Here is a 10,467-nt window from a genome sequence, read left to right as displayed (position 1 = left end):
ACTGGGCTTGAGCGCTACCTGGGGACAGGTATATTTAAGTGTTGAGGTGTGTGGGGGTGGGGTGTGCCGAAACAAAATTGGCTACAGAGCTCCTGGGCGGGTTTGAGCCAATGAGCAGATTGGGGGAGAGGGAGAACAAAGCAGTAGCAATCCCACTGCTAGTGGCAGTGAGCAAGGGGCAGACTGACACCAAAGCACAGGGGTGTGGAGTTTGAAGGAGTAGTTGCTAGTGGGAAAGCCACCTGCTGCACTGGTGATTGCAAAGGGGACCCCTGCAGACTCACAGCCTGGAGTCACCAGGACAGCTGAAATCATACAGCAACACACACCTTTCTGAGCTCACAGTGCATACCACTCATACATATCAGAATGTGCATGCAGCTTAGACTGACCAAAGGGGGGTTGTGGGGCATACAGTCTGGGTCTGTCTAGCTAGCGTTGAGGGACTTGTGCTGTACAAGGGTCAAGAGAGTCTGTGTAAATCCTCCTAGATATCCTTCTCTGGGTTTACTCCTGGCTTTGCCTGAGTTAGATCAAGGTGTCGTTCCATTGTTAAATAAGGTACTTTTTCCAGGGTGTTAATGGGGACCTCCCTAGGAGTGAGGGCTGGTGTTTGTGAAGAGACATAGGGCTAGGACCTGGGAGTTGTCCCTTCCCAACCCTGGGAGTTGTCCACCTGCCAGTAACTTTTTGCCTGAGGTGGCCTATTGATTTCAATGGGACTAACTGTATGCACAGTGGCCCAAATCCACAACAGGAAAGTTAGGCATAGTAACACCTAACTTTTAGTTGGGCAGAAAATCACTGGAACAACACAAAGCCTGAGTTAGGCACTTAGGCTCCCTATACAATGAATGGGAGGGACAGGCACTTTAGAATGCAATCCACAAAAGCCAGTATGCTAGGCAGCTTAAACCAGCCAATGGGAGATGCCGCCAAGAGGGGTGTGACTTAAGCCCCACCCCCTCACACAGATAAGTGCTTAAGTCTAGACTGCAGAGAGACACCTATCTCTAGTAGGGATCCATAGCCAGGAACCCCTCTCCTGGAGCCAGGCAGCTTAGGCACCTGAGTTGTTTCTTGTGAGAAAGATTGGGGCACCTGCCTCACTCCACACAAAATAGTGTAGGAGGAGGCACTGCCCACCTTTTAAGTTTTACCCCAGTGGTTAGAGCACTCACCTGGGATGTGGGAGACCCAGGTTCAATTCCCTTCTCTACATGATTGAAAGAAAGGATTTGAACAGGGTCTGCCATGCATGAGAAAACCTTTGCCAATCCAGAAGTGGGATGTTATGACCTTCTGGAAGCTGGCTACCCAGACTGCTACAGATCCACTGCAAACCTGTTTGGTGTTAGAAAGTCAGCTGTGGTTAAAATGGTGGCAGAGGTTTCTGAGACAATCAGGCATGTGGTTTACCCCAAGGGGGCGGGCATAAAAGATATTCCTGAAGTAATTGCTGGCTTTGAGACAATGGGTCTTCCAAACTGCACTGGGGCCACTGATGGGACTCATGTGCCCATAGTTTGCCCTCCTCAAGGAACACAAGCCCATAAACTGCAAAGAGTGCTACTCCATTGCTATGCAGGCCCCCATGGACCACAGAGAGTGATTTTTTGGAATGTCAGCATGGATTGCACTGGGAAAGTTCATGATGCCAGGATTTTTCACTGATCAGGATTCTACAGTAATGGATAGTCTGGGACACTATTCCTACCAAGTAGTATTGTCATAAATGGAGTTGCTGTCCCCACCATTATTCTGGGGGACCCTCTAGACCCCCTTTTGCCTTGGCTTATAAAACCATACCCTGATTTCAGAAGCCCTGGCAAAAGACGGTTTAATTTCGCAGTCAGCAGGTGCGGAATGGTTGTTGAATGTGCTTTTGGCAGATGGAAATCCTGTTGCAGATGTCTACAGACCCAATGGATTCCAATGTCATCAATGCTGTCCACATTACTGTGGAGTGCTGTGCTCTTCACAATTTTTGTGAAGCCTGGGGTGAGCCATTTCCCCCTGAATGGACCTGTGACAGGGAGGGGCTGCTGAATCAGTACACTCAGCCAGAAAGTGCAGCTAACACATACAGCTGGAGCTGGATTCACCTGGGCAACAGAAATCAGGGATACTTTCTGCTCCCACACTATGGGCTTGCATGAAAGAAGGGGCCTGATGGAAGAAGGGGAAGAATGTCTTTATGAATATGCTTATGGGGGTTGGGCTCATTGATTGGGGAGGGATTCAGTGCATGGGAGCAGTGGGGAGTTGATTGCCATGCAACGTACTTATGAATGACATGACCACTTATGAAATGGGGCAGGGTGGGCTACACAGTATGGCTTGATGTAGGAAATGATTGGAGTATGGATTTATGTAGCTAACTGTATGGAGGAATAGTGTTTACTTACTAATTCCTAATTGTCCCTGATCATGTGTTTATTATTTTGGGTATACATTGTATGATGTGATGCAGTGATAGTAATAAATGTTCTTGAAGAAATAAAAAGCTTTATTTATAAAAGTGTATTAGAAAAGTACAACATTCATCCGATGCCAGGCAGGCCAGCTGCCATTACCATGCCAACATACCAGTAACAACAGTACCTTGTGTAACCCACACACCTCCTAGGTGTGGTGTTCTGTTGTTGGATCATATTAAAGAAGTTCTGTATTAAAATCACAAATGAGTTTGATTCCCCATTGTTTAAATTCCAGGGTATTACTAATTAAGAGGTCTCTTGGTTTTTGGTACTGTTTCTCTCCCTCTGTGTGTGAAACTTGCAAGCTGTTAATTGTGTTAGTACATTCTAAGACAGAGTCTGTTCTCAAAGCAATTCACAGAGCGTACTCTAACAACAGAAACAGCACTCAGAGACTCCCCGCCCTTTTGTTGTATTAACAATTGTGATTAAAATAGAGAGAGAGGATGTATGTGGATGGATGCTTGGTGTGGATAATAACTGAATGATCAGGGAGGTGCCAGCCTAAGAATCCAGTGTCCATTGGCTGAAGAAGGCGTCAAGTGGAAATAACCAGAGGACCCCCGGAGGGCAGACTGGAATCCACCCAACAGCCTCAAGAATGGGAGAACCAAAGAACAAGATAACATCTTGGAGCCGTCAGGAATGTGCTATCTGCTGATTGATTCAGCAACAGCATGATGAAGCAATTCCCATAGACTGGCATAGGAAGAAATTCCTATAAAAATAGACTGTAAAAAGTGAGAACTTTGGGGTCTGATTCTGCAAAGCAACTTCCAGGAGCATCAGATGAGCATCTGACAAGGCCCTGCTCCCTCCTCGTGTCCAGGCCACCTGGCCAGTGGCTTGGCATGAGCAACTCTAAGGCTGGTAACTATGATAACAACCTTGCAGAACCTGTGTGTGTGTGTGTGTGTGTGTGTGTGTGTGTGTGTGTGTGTGTGTGTGTGTGTGTGTGTGTGTGTGTGTGTGTATGAATGTGTGAATAAATATGAGATTGAATGGAATGTTATAGCTATAACTAACTGCTTACTATGATAACAACCTTGCAGAACCTGTGTGTGTGTGTGTGTGTGTGTGTGTGTGTGTGTGTGTGAATGAATGTGTGAATAAATATGAGATTGAATGGAATGTTATAGCTGTAACTAACTGCTTACTATGATTCTTTCTGTATTCACAATAAATGTGGTATTTTGCCTTTTTCCCTTTAATAAGATCCTGCTGGTTTTTAATTTATTGGTATAACACTGTCCCATCTAGTGGCACCAACACCATTTAGAGAGAGAAAAAAATGAGTCTGCTCTACAGCCTTCGCTAACACTCAGTCAGCTTTTAGCTCATGTGGTAGAGGCTCATGCACTAAGCTCAAGAGGTCCCAGGTTTGATCCTGCCTGCCTGCGACCAGTGTCTGTTGGCATTACACTAGCAGAAAAAAAATAGTGCATGAACAAGTACAATTAGTGAAACCATGTACAAGACAAACTCCTCATAAAACAGGCATGATATTAGCGAGTTGTGCAAGGTGAGGTTTTAGTCCCTGGTTTTTCAGTCTTGACCCACTTAATCCACTCCCTGCACTGTTCACTGTGCCGACAAATTTGCAACACTGCCAGCTTCTTTGCTAGTATGTGTGAACATTCCACAGCTGCCAACTTTCACCCTGTAAATAAGTACCCTGACTTTTACAACTGCCAAAAAATCAAGCTAATCCCATTTCAAAACAAGGCCAAAACAAGCCAATCCCTAAAAACCTCAACATTCTATGTGACTAGATCCTCCTGGCATGCAGTTTGGGACTGTGGTGGGCCTTCTGTGCACCCTGACTCTCTCTCCCCCCCTTACCCCTGCTTGTCCCTTGCCCCCCCCCCGCCCCGGCCCTGCTTGCTGGGAGCTGATCAAAAAAAAAAAAAAAAAGGGAAGAAAAAGCAACAAGCTACAAGCCAAAAATGAGCCAACCAACTCACAAGCCAATTAAGCCAAAAACAAGCCCAATTTCTGTGCTTTTTTCGTGGGTTTGGCATGTCTGGATCATTCCTGTTATTTTTACTAAAATCCACTGTAAAATCCATTTGATGGCCTTGCACTAGAGGTTTACCAAAACCTGGATGTGCTCCCATGACCATGAAGCAGAACGCTTTGCAAAAGCCTTCTTCTTCATTGCAAACACAGAAGGCTCTCTGCTGGTGTGTTTGCAGCTCGGCTGTCAGAAAACAATGGAAGAGTTAAAGGCTGACTTGCTGAGCTGCTGCATTAAACAAAGGAGGGTTGCTTCTGTTTCCCTCAAGTTGATTAGAGATTGTTGGGATAAAGAGGACAAAAGAAGTTGGCCCATGGTATTGTGGGACACTTTTGGTGGACTCCCAGGACCTGAGTCAGTGTGTGTGTGTTCTGTGTCTACGCTGCAAAGCAACAGGGCTTGAACCCTGGGTCCTGGCTTGAGTTGAGCTTGACCCCTCCACCTCTCTAGAGTCTGACCTAGGGTACTAGGCCTGAGCCCAAAGTCTGAGAGATTTGTGTAGACAGAAGGGGGTTGGGCTCAAGTCAGAGTCTGAGATCGGGATTACATTGCAATGCTTAGGGAACATTTACTCTGAATACCTAGGCATCTACAGGATTAGGTGGAAGCTGAGCAGGGGTTTTGTGGATCGGATTCGCAGTGGTGACTAAAAAGGGGATTTAGGTGCCTAAATACCTTTGTGGATCTGGGCCAAAGTTCTCACACACGTGTTTGCAGATTCAAGGCCTAAATAATGTAAATAGCTAGGTTTCATAATCTAAATCAATATAATAATCTTAATTGCACTGCAACAAAACTAAATAAGAAGAGATGGGTTTGTTATGGACATATTTGTATCACAGATGCATAGTAAAAGAATGTACACTCAAATTCTGCAGTCCATACTCACAAGGGTCACTGAAGTAGATCTGAATGAACTATTTGCAGCAAACTATTTCATAAATTTATCAGCTTTTTCTGTTCAGGAATTATTTGCTAACAGACTTCAGGTTTACATATTTATCTGTGGCATGACCACATCTTAAGTGGTTTGTACAGAGAGCAGAATGTGGCCTCAATTCTCCTTTATACCTCTGGGAACTCCTGCAATATAATAATAGTAATGAAAAGTCAAAATTCTTTAACAAATGATTTGAGAATATTTTTTTCAGCCTATGGATTACTAGCAAACTATTTGCTGTAACAGTTGCTTTGAGTTATCACTAATTTGCATTTAGCTATTTGGACTCAGTGATTAGTCACATAATATTGATTCTACTACCTGACTGGATTAGTCAAGCCCATAAAGAGCTTTCAAGATGGCTGTGGGAACACTTTTAGCAAGAGTATTGTGAATACATAGATCATATATATGTCTGTAGACACTGGTGAAATCCTAACCCTGTTGAACTCAGGGGGAGATCTGCAATTGACTTCAGTGAGGCCAGAGTTTTATTACTGTGATGTTTGATTCAGACCACTGTACTGCCCATATGGCAGAACCTAGAACTATAGATTCTGGCATATGAGATGCAAAGAACTTTTCCAAGCCCCAGCCAGTCAGAGAGAGAGCATACATCACTCTACAGTTTGCAGATGGCCCTGGTATGCTTGGACATCCATTGAAATGTTTATATTTTGTCACATGCCGTGTTGTTGTAGCCGTGTTGGTCCCAGGATATTAATGAGACAAGGTGGGGAGGTAATTTATCTTTTATTTCAGAAGCTGTTCCAATAAAAAATTATTACCTCACCTACGTGATCTCTATATTTTGTCGCAATGAAGTACAGATTTTTGCTGATAGCAAGTTTAAGGCTATGCAAAATAGTATAAATTTACAACCAATTTTCTTTAAACAAAAGACTTTTTCTTGATAAGAAAATGCCATATCATATAAAGAGACATGCAAGCAATTATTAATTAATTTGAATCAAAGTAAACACATGATGTAAGAACACTCCCTACATTGACTTGAAATAGCCAATGTTGTATTGCCATCAAGTTCTTTTTTAAAACAAAACAAAAAGCTTACATAGCACAAAACTTACCAAACAGAAGTAAAAAAGCTATAAATCAAGGAGAAATTTTATATCCAATTAGATAACTAACATTCTTACTCATTCATGATTGGGAGTTCAGCCTATACAAGGCAGGGAGGATATTATTGATCCTCTCTGGCCACTTACTTTATTTCCTCAGGTAGCATGTACATAATGGTCACTACTGGAAAAAAAATTCATATGTATTTATGGTTCCCACTTATTCATATCTGCAAAACCATCACTTATTTTCCTCTTCTATCTCAGTTGCCAACATGTAGATAAATGATTATTTTAACTGTTAGCACTGTTGTGCTCTGTCCTAAGTCCTCCTATACTTATCTAGACAATACCTACTTCATTTGCTTGGCTACCTCTAAAGTCCCTTCCTTTTCAGATCTCTCTGTCCTTTACCCTAGCTCCTTTTCCCTAAGGGTTACTCCCAATTTCCTTATACAAGAGTGGAGTCTAAGGAGCCATACTTACCCTAAAAAGCTGGCCACAATTAACACTTGCGTGTAGGGTGAGGTAGTGAAAAAATCCTGCCATTCTGCTGCAGACTTCAGTAAGACCTAAATGACAGGTAACTTCTACAGTCCAGTATTAGTCCCTCAAGGTCAAGTCTGAAGCTCTTTCATAGAATAGTTTGGCAGAAAATTCACACTGCCAATCCTTCTTAAAACAGAAGATGTTGTGCTTAGAATTAGTCAAACCAATGTACCAAATTTGTATGCATTTTAAAAAAATGTGTTTATGTATTCAGTATTGTGACAAAGTTCCTCCTCTACCTTGGTGGGTCCTGCACTTATTGGTAGATTTTGCTCTCCTCAGAGATTCACAGTAGCTCTCCGTTTGGCCATTTTCATGGCTCAAATCTGCCATTCACTCAGATAACCTCATCACTGGCCAGCAAAGGGAAAAGGAAGGAGAACAATCCCCACAGTCTCTGCTGGTCCACCTAGTGGGTCAGGGGACAGGCCAGGGACCTTCCCCTCTGGTGGGACCCACAGTCCAAGTCAACTCCTCCTGTACCCAATAGGGAGTTGGGGTGATAGGGGGAACCTAGGCCCGCCCTCTACTCCAGGTTCCAGCCCAGGGCTCTGTGGATCACAGCTGTCTATAGTGTTTTGTGTAACACCGGTGTGACAGCTACAACTCCCTGGGCTACTTCCCCATGGCCTCCTCCCAACACCTTCTGTATCCTCACCACAGGACCTTCCTCCTGATGCCAGATAGCATTTGTACTCCTCAGTCCTCCAGCAGCATGCCCTTTCACTCTCAGTTCCTTGCACACACCTCACTAACTGGAGTGAGAGCCTTTTTAAACCAGGTGTCCTGATTAGCCTTAATTAATTCTAGCAGCTTCCCAATTGGCTACAGGTGTCCTAATTAGCCTGCCTGCCTTAATTAGTTGTAGAAAGTTCCTGAGTGTTCTGGAATAGTCCCTGTTATTTTACCCAGGGAAAAGGGACCTGCTTAACCTGGAACTAATGTATCTACCTTTGGCCACTCTTTTGTAGCCATCCGGCCTGACCCTGTCACAGTACATAAAAAGGTTTGCTTGGGGACAGATTTTGTTTTTTAAGCAGAATTTTTGCAATACCTCCAAATTTGTTGTGACATCTATAAGAAACATCTAGATGGGGAGGGCTCTGAGTTGCAACAGAGAATTCTTTCCCAGGTGTCAGGCTTGTGGGTCTTGCCCACATGCTCAGGGTGTAACTGATCACCATATTTGGGGTCAGGAAGGAATTATCCCTCAGGTCAGACTGGCAGAGACCCTGGGGTTTTTTTGCCTTCCTCTGCAGCATGGGGCAGGGGTCATGTGAAGGTTTAAACTATTGTAAATGGTGGGTTCTTTGTAACTTGAAGTCTTTAAACCATGTTTTAAGGACTTGGTAACTCAGCCAGAGGTTATGGGTCTATTACAGGATTGTGTGGTGGGGGTGAGGTTTTGTGGCCTGCAATATGCAGGTCAGACTAGATGATCATGATAGTCACGTCTGAATTTAAAGTTTTAGAGTCTAAATCAGCTAATCAATTATACTGGCTAGTTTGAGGGGTAGGTGGGGATAGTTGGCACTTGATAACTTAGTAAAACTGCAAACATATAAGTATGTACAAATTATATATTTTGCATTGTATCCTTCTCCCTTCATCCGTTATATTACACTAGTCTTGTAAGGCAACTGCTTCCATGCAGATACAGGGGTTTGCCTGGGTGGAGGCAACTGAAGGATCAGGTATTTAAGGTCACCGTGGCTATGCTAGCAAAACCCTGTAGTGTAGACACAGCCTACACTGATGGAAGGATTCTTCTGTCAGTGTAGCCACGAGTGACAGTAGTTTTGTCAACAGAAATACTCTTTCGTCAATATCACTGCATCTAGGCATAAGTTAAGATAGCTATGTCAATCTGGGGTGTGTTTTTTTCATATCCTAGACCAATGTAGCTATCTCAACCTAAATTTTAAGTGCAGACCAAGCCTTAGACTATGAACTCTTCAGGGCAGTGACTATATCTACATATATATTTGTACAGTGCATAGCACTGATCCTGATGCGTGCCTCTGGGAACAACTGCTCTGTAGATATTAAATAATAAATCTTCAATGAATAGACCACTTTAGTTCCAAGAGTTGTAAATCCAGCTCCTTCCATGATCACTGTTGCAATAAGAAAGAAAAAAAATATTTTGATAACTGTGCTGATATTATTGATGATGCCTTTTATACAAAGAAGGAAATGAACAAAGCAGAGCTCTGGTGCCTGGTGCTTCATGAGAAACAGAGACACAAGAACTACACTGTGCCAAATGGAAAAAAGACAAACCCTTCAGGAAAAGAAAAGTTAAAAGTCTGGTGGTATTAGATGCTTCAGAGTAAAATATAAACGTTAAAAAACTATGGAACAGTTCTTCACACGATCACCTTCGTTAAAACAATTCCTTTAAAGTACTCTAACATAAAAATCAAAGCTTTATGTTCTAGCAATCCATCAGCAATGCAAATGAAATCATCAGCTGCTTATGTGTACTGCGTAACAGAGTGGTTTGCCTGTTTAAGGAGCAGCAGGGCTGGGGAACAGACAGCCCTCTTCTGGAGAGGACCCCAGCAAGCAGGTGCTGGGAATCATCTGACTCAGCAGGACAGAATCTAGTGATTCGGTCTGATAATTTCCAGGTAGGCGATATATAGGACAGCCCCAGCTCCCTGATGGCTATTGTCTCATTTTCAATACAAATGTACAGAACAGCATTTGTCATCTATTTTGAAAACTGATTAGGCCAGATTTGCTCCTGTGAGCATAGAAGGGTTGTCCACTCCCTGAATTTGTGAAAGAGCACTAATGGTGGGATTCATTGACTGAGGGAGAGTGAGTGGAACTACCATTCCCATTCTTCCAGGATTTCTGCTGGGGAAGCCAGCCAGGTTTCACTATAAGCCTCTTTGGCAAAGACTGCCTGGGAAATGGGTTGCATGAGGGCATCTCCTAGCTGGTTAGGCACATGTCATGGGCTGCACCAGCTGGCTGTGCGTCCCCGATGACAGCAAAGTTTGTGTGTGGCTTGAGATGCTGTGTTTTTTTATTTTTGCAGACTTTCCACTTTTCGATGTTCTCTGTTGGGATATGGCTGTCCCACAAGGACTTTTTTGTTTTCCTTTTTTTCAAGTTAATAAACTCTGAAGTAAAAACCACAATGAGCAATACATTTACATTAATATGATAATCAATATTAGCAGCATCAGGACAAGGGCCTGAAAACACATAATTGTATAGCTGTGTGCATCTAGCTATACTTTTCCTTTTATATTTTGACACAAGCGAGGGTTAGTCATGATCATCATATCAGTGCATACAAATGTAATACAAATATTTTAATAATGAGTTATATCACAATGGCATTAATGCATCCATGGCTATTTTTTCACTTAAGGCAGTGACAGGGTA

Source organism: Chelonia mydas, chromosome 1 (genome assembly GCF_015237465.2).
Source record: "Chelonia mydas isolate rCheMyd1 chromosome 1, rCheMyd1.pri.v2, whole genome shotgun sequence".
Lineage (NCBI taxonomy): Eukaryota > Metazoa > Chordata > Testudines > Cheloniidae > Chelonia > Chelonia mydas.
This window is presented reverse-complemented; position numbering follows the sequence as displayed.